We start from the raw sequence: 19687 nt of genomic DNA on the forward strand, positions 1-19687 counted from the left end.
GTTGGGCCAGCGCTGACATCAAGGATGCGCGTATGAAACTTTGTGCTGAGTTATGAACTTACAGCAACTGAGGGTGGCATAGTCCATACTTGACTCCTACACGAACCAAGGAATTGACGCTGTGTTGCGTAATGTAGTTAGTCAGCCGACGATTCATTGCAGTCTGTTGCAAATCGTATAGCAAACGTATGCTCAAACGAATTTGGACAGTGTGTGGGCCTGGTGTGTGATTTGAGTCTGTGCTGCCACGCCCTACTGATTCATCTTGTACTGCACTGTTGGTGTCCTGTTGCGGATGTTAGAAGCCAGTCTTCATGGAGTATCTATACTGCCATCATTGTCATTTCCTCTGACGCGGTCATTCGAGACTATCTACATGTCTGGTTTGTGTGTGCCACTTCAATACATGCGGCAAAATTAATTGTTCAGCATGATGGAATAGATTTCCACCATGAGGCGCTTACTTATACAAGACCCTCAAATCATGCGCTGCGCTTGGTTCTGATTCCAGCGAGCATTTAGTTCGTTACTTGACGTGATGCGGTCCTCATAGCCGAGGCCTCCCACCCAAATCACTCTTGCTACCTATACCTAGCACGAACTCCATACGACTCCGTATGTTTCGAACTCCATATGTCTAGGAATTTTTAAAAGTGGCTGCTGGAACATCCAGATTAAGGCAGGTTCCTTCCTTCTCTTGTCTTGCATTACCCAATGTAGCCATATCGCACTTAGCAATTTCAGATTGTACAGGATATTTATTACATCTGTGTACAGGGTCATCCACTTTTAGTATGAACAAGCATGCTCTCTTCAGGGTGCCATTGCCACTGATTCGGCCACACATTGACGTAGTCGCCAACTTTCAGGTCGCATTGAGCCTGCGCCACTTTGCCTGACATGCAGCTTTCTTGCACGCAATGGAGCTTCGAAGAAAGCATGCTTTTTCGCAGTAAGAGTGAAAAACCCCATACAATAGGCCAACAACTTCGTTGCCACTTCCATCAGAGTATGGCATCCCTCTCGGCACTACGATTCCTGTCTCCTCTCTTGTTTGTCATTTGGAGCCTTTCCCTCCTCTCTGACCTACTTTCCCACAGGCGCTTGGTACTCTCTTTCAATTATTTCTTAATTGTCTCTGGAGTCGACTTCTGTTTTCCCAGCTACACTTTCATCGTCATAGTTGCAACAGTTGGCCGTGAATGCTTGAAGGCCACCCACTGGCCGTGCTGGGGTTGGCTGTAGAAAGATTCGATATCCTTTCCAGGGAAATGCTTCTCTTCAGCCAGCATCCTTACTCTTCCTCTGGCCATCCATGCAGCGCCAGCCTGCAGGTCTTGTCAGTTTGAAGAGTTCAATGGCAGGAAGCATTTGCCGCTGCCTGTGCCACTTGCACACACATACATACATGGCAGTTTTCCTGTCTGCTCGTCGTTCTGCACGTAGTCAGGGTGGTGTAATTGAGCGCACAGTACCCAATACCTATGCAATCTCCCCTTGCCAGCGGGGTGAAAATGCAATGACAGTCTGTTTTTTTTTTGTTTCGAATGATAAGCATCAACATAAAGTTGTGAACATTCCCTGTTTATAGCACTGTTCGCAGTAAATATTTATAGGTTTGTTCTTCTCATGTGACCCGAGTTTCTGCGTCCCGTGTTTTGTGTTGGTTTTATCCCTAACCACCCCAGTGAGCCCAATTTCACGCCCTGCTTAATGTTATCCGAATTATGATATAAGTGTGATAATTGGAGGGCAACCTACAATTATGTTCATTTATGAGGTTAAAGCTTTATGGTTAATATTTATGCCTGATTTGGTGGTAGTGTCAAGTAGCAGGAAGCTGTAAGATATGTGTTGTTCAATTACAAAGCTAAATAGAAGATGCCAAGGTTTGCCATCTTTCGGACACGCATTCTTGCTGTGTACTTGTAAAGTAGCAATCAGGGAAGACAATAATTTGTGCGCTTTAAGGTCAAAATTTGTTTCCATAATTTGATGCATTGACAGCAATGTAATTTATGAGGTAGACTGCATTTAGGAGACGTACTTGAGCATTACATTTGTGACTTGTGCAAAGGAAGTTGTGAGCATCTCACATAGAACAAATCCACGCTGTGTGAGAGAGCAAGGCACCCAATAGTGTGACATCTGTACAATGTACCCCGCCGGGGTGGCGCAGTGGTTACGGCGCTGGACTGCTGTTCCCAAGGATGCGGGATCGAATCCCGGCCTCGGCGGCCCCTTTTCGATGGAGGCGAAAAGCAAGGCGCCCGTGTTCTGTGCGATGTCAGCGCACATTAAAGAACCCCAGGTGGTCGAAATTTCCGGAGTCCTCCACTACCGCGTCTCTTATAGCCTGAGTCGCTTTGGGACGTTAAACAATACAAACCAACCAACGAATCTGTAGAATGTGCTTTGCAAAGTGAGTGTCTGCTTTTTGTATACTGGTCTCTTGAGCTTCACGAGTCATCCCGTGATGAAGTTGATAACGTCGCTATGAGCATACAACCATTTTCAGTTCTCTGATTAGTTTACCTTCAACATTTTAAGCTTCATTCTATGTTTGCTGTAAATAACATCTGCCTAATTTTGATTGAAATAATGCATTTTAAGTACATATTAGTTGGTTCTCTTTACAAGAAACTCATTGCTGCTGATCACTTCGATGAAAAGGTGTGTTTTAGTATACAATAATAATGTGTTGCACTATTATAGATTGCAAGAGTTGAAAACTATTTTAATTGCAACATCTTAAAAGTATTTCAGGTTTTCTTCTAACTGGGTATAATTTGAACATCCATGGCTCAGCACGAATGGAAAGAAACAAAGAAAATATCACAACCACATATTCGATTGAAAAATACATCAACACAGATCAAGATACTCACATTCTTTTGCAGAGAGCTATCGACGGGCTACTGATGCTCAAGTGACCTAGCTTTTTTATACTGTGGGCCTCTGAAATGAGCCTCGTGGTCTCGTCTTTATACCGGGCGATGATAACGATCCGAATGAAATCAGCTTCACAATCTTCACATTCTGCACAATGCATGGCCAAGTGGTTTCTGCGTGACCTATTCTCTATATGCTTTACATGTTCACGTAGTCTGTCGTTGATGCAGTGTCCAGTATCACCTATGTAAAAACGACCGCATGACGTCGGAATCTTATAAACAACGCCAGTTTAGCAGGGAACAAACTTCTTGTGCTTATTTTGGCAGCCTCTTTTCTTCTTTCCATCCTCATCCACTTATTTGCACAAACCACTTAGTTAGTTCGTGGACGAAAAAAACAAGATAATGCCTGCTTTTCTTAGTCTTTTTCAGGTTGTACGAAACTTTACCTCTGGCTGTGTTTTCTACCCGTGTTCCACGTGTGTGAGCATGTGGACATATGTCACACTACGACTATGTGAACATGCAAAGGATATAAAGAATAGGTCACGCAGAAACCATTTCACCATGTATTGTGCACAATGGGAAAACTGTGAAGCTGATTTCATTCGTACGGTTATCATGGCCCGATATGAAGACGCGGCCATGAGGCTCATTTCCTAGGCCCACAGCTAAGTTATTTGTGCATCAGCAGCCCGTCGATAGCTCTTTCTGCAAAAGAATGGGCGTATCTTGATCTTTCGTTTCATTTCATTTAACGTACTCTTAGGGCTTTCGCATTACAGAGGGGGTGGGAGCAATAAAACAAAACAAAATCAAGCACAAGAGGAAGCGTGGCACAAAACGATACTGTTGAAAGCAGATCAAAATGAAATTCAGCAAAAAGATGATAGATATACACTAGTAAGTAAAAAGCAACCAAATAAAAACATCCAAAATAAATTCGTGAAACAACTTGGGATTAATCAGATTCCAACAGTGCGATTAATGTGGCTCTGAAACGCGCAGGGTCGATGATGCAAGTAACTGTCTGCGAAAGATGGTTCGTCATTGCATGTTTTTGGAAGGAAAGTATTAGAGCAGGTCATTGTCCTACAGTGGGGAACAGCAACTTTTTGAATGTGGCCGGCGAGAGGCGAGATGAAAGATGGCTCTTTTATACAGGTAGCCTTCAACTGCGCGTTGTGGTAATATAGCTTGCGGAAAAGACAAATGCGTGAGTTTACGGTGAGTAGAAAGTAATTGAAGCTTGAGGTTAGATTTCATACGCGTAACGCTTGCTGCCCGATGATAATTTCCAACTATGAAGCGAGCACTTTGATTCTGCAGAGCCTCTAGTTCATTCATTAACGTGATATTACCGGGGTGCCAGATGGAGGATGCATACTCGAGTTACGGACGGATAAGTGTAGTGTACAATAGCATTTGAAGATGTGTTGATGGGATTTTGAATCGAGTGTGTGGTTGAGATTTTCTTTTTTTACTCTTTCTGTTTTTATTTATATGCAGCCTCACTTGTAGCAATAAATCATTTGGATGCTAGTCAGCACACATGTTTGTCTGCTTTCCTGTCTCGTCTTAGTAGCGCTGTTTCTTTCCATTCGTGGTCATGTACAAACCAGCCCATATTCGCCATCGTCTGGCCCAGCAACACATTATGCACAAGCTGAAGCAGGGAAGCTTCAGTTTTCTAGCCAACATTTCAATAATGGGGCTTAGCTTTAAAGACAAGCCTTCTAGACAGAATGTTGGTTGACTGCCAAGGTTCTTGTCAACTCTTGTAACGCCTTTGCCAAACGTTTAGAGCTCAAAGGATTTGCTTTGAAGCCGTATATTATGACTTCTTTAATAATCGTGGAAGTCCTAGGCATTGGAGTGGGCAAGACCTTCATGCCTTCAATAAGTATAGAAACCTGGGAATGCATTACTCGCCACATAGTATGGCTCAGAAGTAGACCCCCTAGGCTTTAAACTTTTGACAAAGGCTGTAGATCTTGTGCTGTAAAGAATCCTTCATCCTTATCATCTGCCATATATTGATGGCCTTTTATTGAGGTAAGCGGACATCAGAAGAGAATAGTAAGTGAGCTAGACTGATCGCTTAGCATCATGTGGTAGCAAATACGTTTTCATTCATGTTTTTATAAACCAAACATTGCACAAGAGCTAAGTATCCATGGCAACATCAGTTGCAGATTCGCACAGCAAGCAGCCTTGACGGACAAATTTATATAACTTCTAGAGGAGCACTATTTTGTCATTGCAATGAACAGCTGGCGCTTAGATGTGAGGAAAATAACATGGGGGAATGCAGCCTAAGGGCAGTCTCGGAAATGAAACGGTGCAGAGTATGTGATGGAGACAAAGGCTGGGGTCCTAGGACAGTGCTGAATCCTGCGTATGCTGGTGTACAGCACGTTCAGAACTGCAAGCTCGACAGCATTCATGATCTGTTTTTGCTTGCCAAGTGATAAGTTTGGCAGTTTTGTTCTCAGTTCAGTCTTGCAAATTGCCTGCTTTGTTGTGCCAGCTGCAGGTGTAATGAAGTTGCTTTTTGTCACTAATGTGCACTTGTGGTCTTCACTGTTTTTACGCAGTAGATAGGCAAATATGCTTCGAGATGTGCTGAAAATATAGAAATACCGCATGCATGTTAAATTACCTCTTATTTGGTTCATTAAATTTCCAAGCCCTGGTCCAACGCATGTAGTACACAGGATGCTGGCATGCAAAGCAGTATTTTCTATAAGAAAAAAATGGTCAGGCGGCTGAGCATGCTCATAAAAATTATTTGAAGATTATGTGTGTATTTCCTGCCAACAGCCGGCAAGTATGAGAGGCCAGGGGGCGGCTTCTTGGGTTTTTGGTTTGATGTTGAAATTCATACGAATGTGCATGCAGCACGCCTGACTCTGGAAACAAGGGTCTTGGAAGTAATCCCACTCTCATGCCTAAAATCGGCTACATGGATTGGCTGCCCTTCTCTATGTCATATCATTTAGTGTCATTAAGTCATGCAGCCGACCCATAAATGATTGCCAGCCTATCTCCTGCTACCACTGGCCGGACCTATTACCATTATTTTTTGCTCGCGTCGACAGTGGATTTTTCGGAAAATAGGGTCTGCAATGTATTAAAACCATCCAGCAAGGCTTGTGCAGAAATGCAGCAAAAGTTCTGCAGTATTGTTTCAGATTGCCTCAGTGCAGGTAGAACTAGTTGCACTTGATAAATCGAGATAATTGATTTCTGTTCACATTTCTAGTCTTGCAAAGAATCATGATCAGTTGAGACCTCTGTTACAAAAATATGATTGAAACGACATCACTAGAGTTTATTTTTGGGAGTACTCTGAATGTGGGAGGGTTTCGGGACGTTTGTAATTTTTTTTTTCCGTGCAGAGGCAACATTGTTGTGCTCGCAGAGAATAATCTATCTTGCTTAGTTTTATGTTTCCCTGCAGGATTCCTTTAACTTTAATTATTCTAATAGGTTGTGCTGCACTGGATATGAAATATATTACCTAGGAATGTATCTGCATTTTATTTGCTAACGTATTGTTTATTGGCATTGAAACTAAATACCGGCTGCTAGTATGATGTTAGTCATTATATGAAGCTAGTCGCAGTTTCACTTTGTCATTTATTAAGCCACAGAAAGTTTTGAGTATGGTGCATCGGTGAAATTTATTTCTTTTCCAGGAATCTGCACTTAACATTGTCAATGCCAAATCACATTTTTTGCATCATGTCCTTACACAAATTTTATGTAGAAATTTCGGCAAGGTCTTTTTTATCATTCACTGTCTTGAAGAACTACAATGATGAATCAGGGTGAGTGGTGACAGACATACTGATGTTGGATTCTGTATTTCTACTTGCAGTCGCTGTTCAGTGCAGAACAGTGTGGCGGGTGCCATCACTAATCTGCCGCTTTGGAAGTTATTTGGGACCTCAAGTGTACCACGGAAAGAAGCCCAATGACTGGTTCCTAACTTGGTCTACCACTTTGCAAGCCATTTGGGACCTCAAGTATGACAGGGAAAGAAGCCCACTCACCGCTCCCTAACTTGCACAGAACTATTCCTTCTCGTGTAAAACTGGATGAAAAACACAAGGAATGCATGTGATCACTTTGAGGTGGTAAGAGTCTGTTAGTTAATTTAATAAACTGATTTTGACTCTCATTTTAGAATGCAACACGCAGTTGTGGCCAGCATACCGAAATGTGGCAAAATGTGCTTCCCTTAAGTACTGCACATTTTCCAGTACATTTTTTACTTCCTCTAAACAAGCAGGACTCATTACCTGCAAATGGGCATGCAATTTATGTATACATTATCTTATATAATCGCACAATTTCATTTCTCCATGAAGTGCAAACTTTTATCAAAAACTAAACATTCATCCTGCAGATTGTAACTGTTTTATATCGTATTGGTATATGGCCACTTGAGAAAGGCTGCCTAATGCTACAATTGGCTTTTAGACTGATATGCATTGTTGCCGACGAGCTAATGGAAACATATTGTGGTATTATGGTGTGCTTGGATACTTGGGCACAGCCCGTATTCATTCTGCACAGCAATGTGCACAGCTGGTATTTAGTCAACTGGGGCTCTTTATGTTATGCTTTGAGTTGCTAGATAAATCATTTTAGCACAGAATGAGTCTGTGCAAGCAGTGCTGCATAACATCTGTGAATATGTGCATGCTGCTGCGTTTTGGCCAGTGTGACTGCTGAAGTAAATTTATTGTTTGCAGCCAGCCTGGGAAAAATTTGGCCAACTCGGATGTGACGTGGGATTTAGGTGGGCAACCTTCATTTGTGCGACTGGCCTCTCACGACCCGCCGGAGGTCCGTTTGATGTGGCACACAGGGGTGTAATGTTGGCTTTTAATGGGCTCCTCTAATTTCCATAGGCAGCCCCTGCAAGCCCCTGAAGTTCCCCTTCAGATGGACAACAGGGTATTACATCAGCTTTAAGCAGGCACCCCTCTTTACACAGGCACCTCCGTCAGCCTCCTGTGGATCCCCGTTAAGTAGCCCTCCACTTGGCCTATTGGGTCCCATGTCGGTTCTGTGTGGGCACCTCTGATTGACTTTACTGGGGTAGCCCCAGGGGTTCCATGACTGTCGCCCATGGGAAGCCCAAGGGGCAGCCTATGTCGGTCCCCACCAATGCCGAGTTGCAAATCCTGCGAACTCCTCACTTCAGGCCCACTTGGGCAGCCCACTCTGGGCCGACAAGGGCCTTCAATTCAGAGCCCCATTTATGCTACTGGGGAGTAGTCGGGCGTATTACCACTGCGCCATCCCGGCGGGGCAAAAGCAACTAACAAGGGAGGAAAACCCAGTGTTGTATCTGCAGGACGCTCCAAGGCACCCTGGGCACGGCTCGCAACTTGAGAGTTGTCTGCCACTTGCTTTACCTCGAACAATCCAAAAGACTACTATACCCGCCAGAACATCCACGCGTTGAATGGGCTGCATGACTCCCTGCTTGAAAAAAATGCAAGTTCGCTACCGTCACAAGGCTTACAATCGAGCCTGCGCTGAATAATATGGGCAGACCATGGACGACCTAGATCATGGTATCAAGGAGCCCGAGTTCCTTGTCGCCCTGGGAAGAATCAGATGGACTTGCGTCCTGAGCTTACAAGTTCAATATGATCTTGGTAAGAACCTATGGTGTTGAAAAGCCTAGGTATTCATGACCTTCTTCAAAGAGACCCGGAAGAATGGAAAGCATCCGGTGGCGTATGCTTCGATCGTCTTAATACCCAAACCGGAAGCTACCTAAACATAGAGAACCCCAGACCGATTTTACTTACCCCTTCCATGGACGTGTTAATGAAACACATGATCACGCCTAGACTGACTCAGCTCCTGACGGAACCGAGTCCCTGCCAAAGGCACTCTTCAGCTTCTGCTGCTCGAACATATCCACGTGTGATGTCCCGGTTATATAGGACTCTTTTCGGGGTGGAGAGTAGAAATCACACACGAAATAGGGCCAGTGAGAGATTTAATTAGAGCTGCATGCCCGGCCCCTGCTCATCCGACGGTCTTGAGGTTGCGTCTGGAAGCCACTGTGATGATCCGGTGCATGAGTTGGGAGATGATGGCCACAGCTGCAGGCAGTGGTGATGGTGACGGTGTACACGGCGAGCTCAATAGGCGCGCCGCCAGGACTAGCGAGCTGTCTTCGTATCTTCAGGCAGTCTTCCCTCGGGAGACGAGTCAGGGTTGACCGGCTCTAGAGCGTCTCTAGTTCCTCTCTGCTCCACCGTCCTTCTGTTGCTTTCGTTGTCACCTCGGGTCGTTTGTTCCCGTTCCCGGAACCCTCGCGATCCCCGCAACAGCGCACATGTAGCCGTTATTTGCGCGTCTTCCCCGCAATCCAGCGTGTCATCCTTCTCATATCCGGTTTTCGCACAAAAGGCGACACGAGCAGGCAAATCTGTGGAGAGGTCGGTGGTTCCCGGAACACACGCGAAACCCGATCCCAAGTTCCGGCACAGGCAATTTAGCCATCACACACGCATGAAAGACGACTAAGACGTCTTCCTCCATCTAAGAAATGAATAATTGACCTCCGAGAGTGTCCCACGCGAGAATCATCTATGTGCTGGACTTCAAGACAACCCCGTACACGAATATTTCTGCCACCGTTTGACTTCTCGAAGGGTGGCGAACGTATCCATAACTACGACAGAGTGCCGAGAGAGTGGTCACCTTAAATGGCAGACCATCAGAAATCCATGAAGTCTACCTAGCCGACAAAGGTAGCCATCAAAATCTGTTATTTCTCCTAAGCTATTCAACGTGGCAATGTTGAGAATTCCGAGGCGGCTCCAAGCCATCCCGAGAATCAAACGTGCATTGCAAGTTGACAAACTATAGGCATGACTATCTCAGGCGAAGAAATCAAGGAGGGGCTCTAGAACGCAAGGGAGACAGTTATAGGCTACGCCGCAGCTGGTGGTCTCACGTGCACGGCTCCCAAGTCGACGCTGTGCGTGGTTCTTCACGAAGCTGACAAGAATAAAAAACTCGGCGACGAATACCAAAATCAACCAAAGCATTTCGAGATTAGTCTCAAGGGCACCACGATTCTCATCCTGCACAAACTCTCGTTGCATGACCGTATCTAGGAAGCTCCTTAAATTGCCCCTACCTCATCACTGGGCAAAAAATGAAGGCGGTCACCCGCATGATTCACCAAGTGTTTCACAGACGCTGCGTACTAACCATTGCTCTTACAAACTCCCTAGTTCAGAGCCGCCAACACAATCATTTGTGATACCATAACCTTACCAAAACGGAGAAGGAAAGTGTTGGCTTTTAGCCACGCATCGACGCAGAGACTTGAGCAGCATCTTTACAATAACACGTCTAAGTTGCTAGAGGGAGACTGATACGGACCAATGACGTGACTCGGACCGACAAGCGAAAGATCCGCTCTCAGAAGCCCCAATATGATGACCTAGAGGAACGGAGCCGGAAAATCACTACCATAATTCCGGACGCAATGAAAGAGACTCGGCACAATACCAAAGTAATATACCGGCAGCTGGACCTAAGATTAGTAAGATCATACTGACGCAGGTGAGGAGGAAGACTTAGAGTGAGGATCTTAACTAAGGTCTTGAGAGGAACCGAAACATCGATGTCTGCCACCACCCTATGGAGATGCTAAAGCAGGTGGCGGCCTGGGCGTAAAAGTGTCATAGAGAGTCCAACCATGACACATAGTCAGGATGTGTCCTCTGGGCGAAGAGACGGAGTCGAGGGCTCAGAAAATACGATTTGAGGATTCGAGTGAGAGGCATGTCCCAGCTCAGCGCCACGTAGGTCCACCTGACATGCAAGGCTTAGGTTGCGATGTCAAGGCCAGGGATGCCGAGACCTTCCCTATCCATAGGAAGCCTCACCACAGGCCTTTTCACCTTGTCCAAAAAGCCGCCCTACGAGAAACCGAAAAATATCTGCTCAACGCAGAGCTTCGTCCGTGCTGACAAAGGTGTTACGGCGATGACATAGGTCAGCACGACTACAGGAGGGACCGCATGATGGTGGCCTGAAGTGTGAGCGGACACAATAGCTTCTCGAGAAGTATTGCTCTGGATTCGATTTTCTCGAGCCATGATTAGTTTTACCTGACAGACCTTCCGAATGTTCAACAAAAGCTAAGGAGGCGGACTTCAGCCCTCACAGGGAGACTATGAGCGGGCAGATGACTGCAATGTGCGCAAATAAAATAGATGGTGGCACTCTTCAACCTATTACCTTTAGCCCCCCTCGCCCTACAGTACACCTCCATGACAGCCAGAACGGAGGAGACAGGAGCCTTATTCGGGACGACAATGGTCAGGTTGTCTGCATAGGCAAAACTGGGAGATGGCGGAGAACCTGGTGGCAAGGCAAATCCAGCGATCTTACTACCCCGAGAGAGCCATTGTAGAAGAGGTTCGAACGGGAGCACGTAGAACGCAGGAGGAAAGGGCCTCCCTACCGGACTCCACAGCCCACCTTGAAAGCTTCTGATGTACAATCCAGCACAGTAACTGCAGAAACTTGTCTGGAATATAGAATTGTAATTATGCTCTGGAAATCAGTCTATTTCAGGTTCCTCTGGGGCTTGGAATAAGTAAGGATGGCTAACAATGTCGATCGACTTTTTCTCATTAAAGAGGCAGATGTAGCCGAAAAAGATTGAGCCCAGAGGAAAAGGTTCCTCGGGGTAAAACTGTGAAATTGAGTAGAACCACCTGGAATGCAGCAAGCCTGTTATAGACCTCTGATACCTGGAAGGAATGAGGTAAGTCATGAGGACAGACACTTGTCCATGAGCTTCTGTTCAATTTTACGGAGCGCAATGCGACGCCAGACTCTCAGGTTAGTGCGTCTCGATTCATCCTTACAAAGGAGAGTGATCAGCCCTTTCACTTGGGTATCTGAAAGCATCCCCTTAGCCCCGATACTGTTTTGCAGTAGATAAGATGCCTGACTACTGTGCCGAAGTACCCGTGTTTGATCCTGACCGCCGCCAGCTGCGTTTCGATGCAGGCGAAACGAAGTGACCTCCGTGTGCTGTACGATATCGGTGCCCGTTAAAGAACCCCAGGCGGTGGAAATTACCGGAGTCTTCAACTGCGGCGTCTCTCAAAGCTTGAGTTTCTTCGGGACGTTAAAACCTACAAACGAAACCAAGCGTCACCTCACTCAGGAGCCTGTCCTCAAGCACAGTGTAAGGCTTCCAGAACTGTCCCCAGCACTTGACACAAAACTCAGTTGTCAGGCCCCAATCGGCAGTACATCACGGCGGACTATTTGGAAGCAAGCAGAGCGTCCTTCATGCATCGCTGTACCAGGGGCACCCTCCCCATTATTAAGGCTCCAGCGTTCACAGAGGCCAGCTTGCGACCAACTTGTCCATTCTGTGGTGCAAGAAAGGGCACTATGTGCATGTTTTCCTAGTGTCTTCTTTCTGAAGTGCATCTCCGTTGTGCAGCTGACCTCTTCTACCTTCCGGATGGCCGTATTCTATTGTGCGATACCTAAATCCGTTGCCAAGCGAAGCTGTTAAGCAGTTCGTCGTCCAGCTCGTGGAATACCCGTAACAAATATTGTTGGCGCGCTGTGCGGACGTGTACGGCGGAAAGATTCCAGGACTCCATGAAGTAACTGAAAAGATACAGAGAGGCCTGGTTTCACATGTAGCGGGAACGTCGCACTCTTAGCGAGCGGATGTAATCGGTGCTTTGGCCTCTTCCAGCTGTGATTTTTTCTGTTACGGGCAGAACACTTCCATATGATTCTATCGAACGAAACAGTCGTCCTTAGTGAGGCCTGTTGCGGGCTCATGAAGGTCCAAATCCCCACTGGCTTATTGCCACGATGGTGCGTCAGGTCATTTTAACGTTTGATGCAGCCTCCTCCTGTGGTGGTATCGCATGGTGGCCCCCTGGTCCGGGTAAGGCCATCATCTCAAACACAAAAGCTCCCCATTGGCTCTCGGTATGAGGAGGGTTGCAGTTGCCGGAGATGTACTGATGATGATGGGTCAGTTAATTATGTATGACTCCGGGGCACGGCACTTTCAGGTGTGAATCTCCTTTCCATCTGACGGCATGAGTGAAGAGCGCCACTCGGAACCCCGGAAGGTTCGCGCTCAGGCGCTGTCCTAAATACACGAAGTGGAGGGTGCTCAAGAAGCCTCTCAGTACGAATACGCAAAAGCTGGAATTTTGGTCTTCGCCGACTCGTGGCGCTCTCGAATGTGCAGCCTCTGTGAGAGCAAACTCAACGACACAATAAGAGGAAGGTGCCATAGCGCTGGGCGTGCAACGGCTGCAGCCATTGCACTTCCCACCGACCTCCAGATCAGTCTCTGGAAATGAGCTTGTCACTGCGCTGGGCCGAACTTTCAGCCGTCAGGGTCCCAGAGGATGGGCTGCTCAAATCGAACGAAGGGAGGGGGGGGGGGGTTGAGGTGCTGTTCCGCCATCACCTCAGCTCCTCTGATGCGCTCCACTGTCTGCTCGGAAGTTGGGACGCAGTGAATTGGAGGCGACTGCAAGTTCTTACCTTTCTCAGCCTCCATACCCTCCACAAGATCAGCCTGTCACAGTGCACAGAGCCGCGCGCGTCATGCGGTGATCTGCAATCCGTCCTCTACCATCAAATATCAGAACGTTCTATTCCTTCGGATGAGGAAAAACTTTATTTACGTAAGCGAGAAGTTCCGTCTTCTTTCAGAGCCCTCAGTCTAGGGCCCTGCTGTCGACAACGATGTCTTGGTCCGTGAGCCGCTGTTGGGCGTCTCTCATCGTGCAGCGCAAATCTTATCTTGAAGAACCAAAGAAATAGACTCAAATTGAATCAGATTTATTTTCCAACAAGTGGATGGTTGCCTGGGCTAAAAGCTGTACAAACAGCTTGACAGAGGTCCAGGAAACCGGTACACAACAGAGCAGGAGCAAACAGCAGATTCCAAAAGTTCGTTACAATATGACCATGACATCAAAAGTATTATACAATCTATATCTCTGCAGCACGATATGAAAACAAAACAAAAAAGTTGATCAATGATCAAAACAACGGAACAAGCTCAATGCAGAAAGTTCGTAAAGGTGAGTATGATATTTAAAGAACACATGCATGAATAGATTATATATGCACGAAGTAGGTTCTCAAATGCTTAGGACTAAAACCAACTGTGTTTTTATGTTTGTTGAGAAAAATGGGAAGATTATCAGCCAAGGATTGTACTTTGTAGTTTGTTCTAAAATGTGGTAGAGACCACGTGTCAGTGCATCTAGTGTTTACTATTGCAGTGCGGGTTAAAACATCATGACGCTGGCCAAGCATCTACCCGGGGTTAAGCCCTACTCCGCACTACCTCATTTGACCCGTTTGTGGTGGGTTGTGAGGCTTGTGCTTTTCGAGCGCACCCCGGGCATGCTGGACAGCCCATAGTTGCATGTCCTTGTCTGTATTCTGCACAGCACTTTGAAGTTTCGACAGGTATGTCCTGGATGCAGCTTCGGTCGGGAACCTGGCACAGTCCCACATGATGTGCCATTGGTCCGCCGGACCCACTTGACATACACTGCACATATCACTCGTGTAGATGTCTGGGTGGAGGACGTGTAGCACTACCGGGGCTAGGAGTGACCCGGTTTGCATTTGCCTTAGGATGACCGCCTCCTCCCGACTCAGTGCCGGGTGAGGCGGCGGCATTGTCCGTCGAGCTAGGCGGTAAAATTTAGTCACCCAGGTAGCACAAAGTGGGCTATGAAGGGTGGGCCCCGGTGGGCCCGATGTAGGCAATGCAGGACAGCCCCGGTGGGCTCAATGTGGCTGCTGCAAAAGGGGCGGACGTAGGCCCTAAGGGGGCTGTCGACAAAGCCCCAATGGGCCCCACTAGGGACCGATGCAGGCAGCCCTTGCGGGGCTGGCCACACTTTTCTGGCATTGTTAAAAGGGCACATCCCGCCAACTCCCCGAGATGGTCATGCTTTGGACCGATTTGGGCAGCCGCTTTGGAGGAACATTTTTTTTTTAATTTCAGTTAGCCCCTCAGATAATGACATAGGACCAATGCGGGTACTATAGCGCTGGCCGCACTTGGGCTTGCCCACATTGTTCTCATAGGGGTCCGACGCAGGAAATTGATGGAAAGCCCTAGTCCAAGTTTTTCCAATCAATATTTATGCACATAATTAAGTAATTATTTTATACATGTTCGCACTTTCTAAACAGCCACAATCTTAAATTTTACAATAATTCATAACATTCATCTAGCCGAAATGACTTCATGTACACCTTGTTCAGGCTATGGAGATGTGTGTTCTGAACAGTAATATTGTGCTGGGAGTTGCAGGCTGTCCAAAGCAACCACATAAGAGACAACAATTAGCAATCAGCTTGTTTTAGTATTTGTAGCGCAATTTGCATGAGCGCGAGAACTAAAGCCAGGTAAATTTCTAATCGACTAAACATGGCAACAACTGTTATACAAATCATCTATAATAGTAATTTAGGGCAACATCTAATGCAAATAAAGGTTGGAAACAATGATTACGCAATTGCACGCATGCCTTCTAGCCCCATTACGGCCGATGTGGGACCTACAGCGGTTTTGTGTGGGCAGCCCAAATTGGGCTGGGTGTTGGTTTTGAACCTAAAGCCCACTTGCTGTTGCTCGTGCCTTCAAATGCCCCACAAGGGACCAGTTTTGGTATCATGCGGACCCTTCCGCCTTCCAGCCCCATTACGGCCCATGTGGGTTATAAAGCAGTTTTATGTGGGCAGCCCCAATTGGGCTGGACGTTGTTTTTGAACCTAGAGCCCACCTGCTGTTGCACGGGCCTTCAAAGTCCCCACAAAGGACCGATTTTGGTACCATGCGGGCACGCCCGCCTTCCAGCCCCATTACAGCCTATGTGGGACCTAAAGCGGTTTAGCTAAGGCTGCCTCATTTGGGCTTCACGAGGGCTTGCCCAAATTGAGCCCTTATTCATATTTCACCTGCCCTCAAGTAACCTACAAGGGGCCGATTGGGGCAGCATGTGGGTATGTCCGTTCTCTTGCCTCACTACAGCCGATGTTGGTCCCACAAAGATTTAATGGGGGCGGCCTCATTTCGGCTCTATGAGGGCTTTCCCATAAAATCCCACATTTAGGTTGGATTGCCCTCAAATATCCGGCAAGGGACCCTTGTCGTCTGGATGCAGGAATGTGCTCTGCATTAGCCCAAGAAACGCCGCTATGGGACCCATGCAGGAGGAGCAGGGGCAAGCCCAAATGGGACTTGCCCACTTTTGCCCCATAGGGGACCGATTCAGGTTTTATGATGGTTGCCCCAGCCCCACTTGCCTACATCGGACCTACTGGGGCCCCACATTCTGTGCTACCTGGGCACTTCCTCGTAACTGGTCATTCGGTCTTTTGTTTCGAACAACAATTCGGAACGGTCCCTCTCGGGGGCGCGGAAGGTAAGTGCTCGCGCCCCCGAATGGGCCGTCTCGTTGGGATTCGGTGAGGATGCACAATCTTCCGCGTGCGCTGGAAACCACTTGATGCGGATAGTGTTGCCGCGGTCTTGAAGCTGGAGCTTACTGATGATGGCGGCCGCCGGCGCGCACACTCGCCCCTTGGCAAAGTTGCGCACAGCGTTCCTCGAGTCGCTGAGCACGGTGCGACACTCGGCCTCCGAGATCGCTAGAGCGATGGCAACCTCCTCGGCGTCTGTGGCATCCGTGCACCACACGGTCGCTGCCGTTGTCTTGATGCCGGTAGCCGCCGCAGCGGCCACTGCCACGAATCCTTCTCGCTTGTATTCCTCAGCGTCCACGAACCGGGCGTGCGGGTCCAGGGCGTGTTGCTCGACGAGGGCTTTGGCCCGCGCCTGCCGCCGTTCTTGGTTGTACTCGGGGAGCATGTTTTTCGGGATGGGGTCCACGTGGATGTGGGCCCACGCCTTATCGCTGATCTCGCACGACTGCCGACTGGGAGCTCGGGGATTGTAACCCCGGGACGTCAGTATACTGCGGCCTGTCTTGGTGGTAGAGAGGCGCTCCATTTGCGCAGTGAGCTGCGCCTCGGCTATTTCTTCTAATGTGTTATGGACGCCGAGCTGCAGGAGCCGAGCCGTACTCGTGGTCCCCATTAATCCCAGCGCCGTCTTGTAAACCCGTCTGATCAGCGTGTTTATCTTTGTCCGGTCAGTGGCCTGCCAGTTGAGGTAGGCCGCAACGTAGGCGATGTGACTGATCACGAACGACTGGACGAGGCGCAGAAGACTGTCTTCACGCATGCCTGCCCATCATGTCGAGACTCGGTGTATGAGCCGGATAGCATCCATTGCCTTGGTGGTAATCTTGTTGATGGTCTCGTCGTTGCGGCCGTTCTTGTTTAGTAGCAGGCCCAGGACCCTGATCTTGGGAACTTCGGGGATGCACTGCCCCGATGCAGCCACGATCTTTATGTGATCGCACTCCCGAGGGGGAGCGCGTTTCCGTCTCCATTGTAATGGTGTGAGGACGAACAGCTCGGATTTGGCGGGCGAGCACATTAGGCCTGTGCCGTTAAGGTGTTGCTCGATGGCAGTAACAGCCTCTTGGAGCTGCTGCTCAATGCTGGCGTCAGTGCCGCCTGCCGCCCACAGGGTAATATCGTCGGCGTAGATCGTATGCCGGACGCCGGTCCCTTCTACTTCCCTCGCTAACCCGATCATGACAAGGTTGAAGAGCAACGGCGAGATGACTGAACCTTGCAGGGTACCGGTTCTGCCGAGCTTGTGTTCGGGGAACTTAAGGTCTCCGGCGTGCAGTTCCACCGTGCGGTTGGTCAAGAAGTCTTGGATGTAATTGTAGCTCGCTACCCCCATGTTGAGTCTCGATACTTGTGCTAATATGGCTGAGTGTTTGACTTTGTCGAATGCGCTTTGTAAATCAAGTCCCAGAATTACTTTGCTGTCTTGTGTCTTGTTGTCGATTATTTCTTGTTTGAGTTGTAGCATGGCGTCTTGTGTGCTGAGTCTGCGCCAGAAGCCGATCATTGTATCCGCATATAAGTCTTCCTTTTCCAGGTACTCCTGCCACCGGTTGGCGAGCACGTGCTCTAGCACCTTGCCCACGCAGGACGTGAGCGAGATGGGACGCAATTTGCCGATGTCCGATGGCTTGCCCGGTTTCGGCATTAGGATTGTTCTTGCCGTTTTCCACTGTCGGGGGAGCTTGCCCGAACGCCAGCATTCGTTGTAGTAGCGGGTTAGGGCCTCGATCGATGCATAGTCGAGGTTGCGTAGCATCTTGTTGGTAATACGATCGGGGCCGGCTGCTGAGCGGGTGTTGAGCTCGTGCAGCGCTACCCGTACCTCTGACATGGTAATGTCTCGGTCGAGCCACGCGTTGGGCAGCCCCCCGTATGGCGGGTGGGTTTCCGTTGGCGTGTGTGGCAGATACTTGGCTTCCAGGGCCTTGATAACGACGTCTTTTCCTTGTTGTTGTGTGGCGGTGTGTATGAGACAGGCCAGGCGATCGCGCTGATGTGACTTGGTCTTAGTTTCGTTTAGGATGTGCCGAAATAGACTCCATGTGCAACCAGGATGTAGTTGCCCGTCAGCTCGGTTGCAGACTTCGTTCCACTGCTGACGACACATGATCTTGCAGTGATGTTGAATGGCCCTGTTGAAGTCGGCCACCTTCTTTCTCAATTTGCGATTGAGCCGTTGCCGCTTCCAGCGCGCCTGTGTCGAACGTTTGGCCTCGATGAGATGGGCCAGACGGCTGTCCATAGCTATGATGTCCTCGTCCGTTTCAATGGTCTTGGTGGCCGAGTGCACTGCGTCGCGGAGCTCTGCCGACCAGGTTTCAATGTCTGTGATGTCTTGCGGTGTGGTTGGTCGTCCCTTACGGAAACCGTCCCAGTCCGTCCATTTGTGTGTAATGGTGTTGCCCCGGAATTGATTGGGAATCGTAATTTCGAGGATGTAGTGGTCACTGCCCAGGTCAACGCCGGTGTTGCACCATGTTACTTTGCCGGTGTGGTCGTTCTTGATGAATGTAAGGTCTGGTGTGGTGTCTCGTGCTACGGAATTGCCGATTCGGGTAGGATGATTGGGATCCGTGATCAGGGTACAGTCGTGGTCCAAGGTATCCTATAGTAGGTCCCGTCCCTTTGCCGTGTATTTCACGTAACCCCACGCTCGATGGGAGGCGTTGAAGTCTCCTCCAATCAGCAAAGTGTTGCCTTTGGCTTGGGTGCTGGCTGTGTGTAGCAGGGTCTTGAATTTTTGTGTTTGGTGCTTGGGGTTACTGTATATGTTAGCTATGACCAGGCTGTCTTTCCGTTGTTTGCTTGGAATGATTTCGGTGAAGGTGTATTCCACCCTGCTACGGCCGTGTCGGAGCTGATGTTCAATGAACGTGAGCACTTTGCGGATGTCACCCGTTAATAATTAGGAGGTATTATTAACGATGCGCCCTTAAAGGTGCGCACACTCCCAGACACCCTTTGAGTCAGTGGGGGTAGCTGTTCCCGTCGCAAAGGAGATGCCCTCGATCTGCGTGGCAAGCTCAGCCGGAATCCAACTAACTTGTAGTGACAGAAGGGGGTGGTCGTTTGGTGCCCAGCTGTCGCCGGTTCAAACCAGAGTAAGGATCGAAGTCAGAAGTAAGAAACAAAGCACAATTTATGCACAGCAAGAGACGATACAAAGGAATACACAAGATCGCTTGAAATACACAGACGAGAGGTTCACAGAATACAAACGCTAAGCA

At 48.3% G+C, this 19687-nt stretch overlaps 1 long non-coding RNA gene and 1 pseudogene across 1 annotated transcript in view; one reads left to right on the plus strand and one right to left on the minus strand.

Moving 5' to 3' along the window:
- The window catches only part of LOC146203690 (uncharacterized), a 371705-nt gene extending 364635 nt beyond the window's left edge, over positions 1–7070 (plus strand). The window contains exon 5 of the long non-coding RNA XR_014703903.1: positions 6778–7070. This is a non-coding gene — a long non-coding RNA (uncharacterized LOC146203690). The remainder of the gene's footprint in view (positions 1–6777) is intronic.
- A 7227-nt stretch (positions 7071–14297) lies between these two features.
- LOC146203694 (uncharacterized) lies at positions 14298–18717 on the minus strand (annotated as a pseudogene).
- Positions 18718–19687: the final 970 nt, after the last annotated feature.

Source organism: Amblyomma maculatum, chromosome 1, assembly GCF_055883805.1.
Source record: "Amblyomma maculatum isolate TAMU_Amacu chromosome 1, ASM5588380v1, whole genome shotgun sequence".
NCBI classification, from domain to species: Eukaryota; Metazoa; Arthropoda; class Arachnida; order Ixodida; family Ixodidae; genus Amblyomma; species Amblyomma maculatum.